Below are 1099 nucleotides of genomic sequence, written 5' to 3' on the forward strand. Positions count from 1 at the left end.
CACTTGACTTGAAGGGAAAACTATTTAGGAATCTTTTTTTTTAAGAGTAATTTACCCCTACTTAAAGACAGATTGCCCTACATGTAACAGCTATGTACAAAAAAGTCATAAAATCGTCCTTGGTTTTACAATGATAAATGAAAAACATTAAAATTCTCCAATTGAACAAGGCATGCAAGGATTTTTATGTTGTTCAGGGTTTTTTTTGTTTGTTTGTTTTTTGGTTTTTGTTAAAACAGTGAGAGCAAAATAACTTACTGGAAATAAAGATAAGAGCTGAACGAGCATGCCACTAATGGAGAAAGCGGATAGTTTCACAGAACCAGTATTTTTCCCCATCCCATCTCCATTTGATGTCAATCAAAACATATCATTGGCCATTTAGTTTTAAAAAATGCAATATGCTTGTGCACATACACCAGTTACTTTATGTACAACAAAGGAATGGGGAAGGGGAATGAAAGAACAGAAAACCATGCTGTAGTGGTCAGGATGTGGAGGAACCAAATTGCAGTTTTCTAATTAAGAATGCATTCTTGGTCTGTAGGAACAGAGTTCTGAAGTAAAGTAGCAGGTCCCCTTTTTAGTAGACCCCTCCTGTCTGCTGCTGGAACACATCCATTGTATCTTCATCCTCCATTTCCAACTGTGCAGATGTGTCTGTTTCATTAATTGGCTGCCATCAAATCGGAATCTGATCTGCCTCATTGACAAACCCTGTCGTTCACAATAGGCTTTCATTAGTTCACTAAGTGGTGTCTGCCTCTTAATCTTAAACTGCACCGCAGACCATCCTGCCCCGCCACCTTCAAGTTAATATGATCGTTGTCCTCAGTCTTGACTCCTTCCTTGGGCTTTTCATTGGCCATGGCGAGCGCCCGAGTCTCCTCAGGTCCCGCTTCACAAAAGAGGTACCAGGTCGGCACGGAATGAGCACACAAGCAGCTCCCTGCTCTAACATTCTTGATATGAAATGAATATTAACACAGACGTTATTACCTTATGTACTTATATGATTGCATGACCCGTGTGATCCTACAACTTGTACAATCAGACAAATGAGAAATTACACTCCACGTATGTATGTATGATTTATCAA

The 1099-nt window shown here is 39.5% G+C and overlaps 1 pseudogene across 1 annotated transcript; it reads right to left on the reverse strand.

Moving 5' to 3' along the window:
• Positions 1 to 583: 583 nt before the first annotated feature.
• LOC306661475 (small ubiquitin-related modifier 2-like) lies at positions 584 to 869 on the reverse strand (annotated as a pseudogene). The gene has a single exon. The product of its transcript is annotated as a small ubiquitin-related modifier 2-like (transcript).
• Between the last annotated feature and the right edge of the window lie 230 nt (positions 870 to 1099).

This window comes from Sciurus vulgaris, assembly GCF_902686455.1.
Source record: "Sciurus vulgaris genome assembly, chromosome: 5".
Lineage (NCBI taxonomy): Eukaryota > Metazoa > Chordata > Mammalia > Rodentia > Sciuridae > Sciurus > Sciurus vulgaris.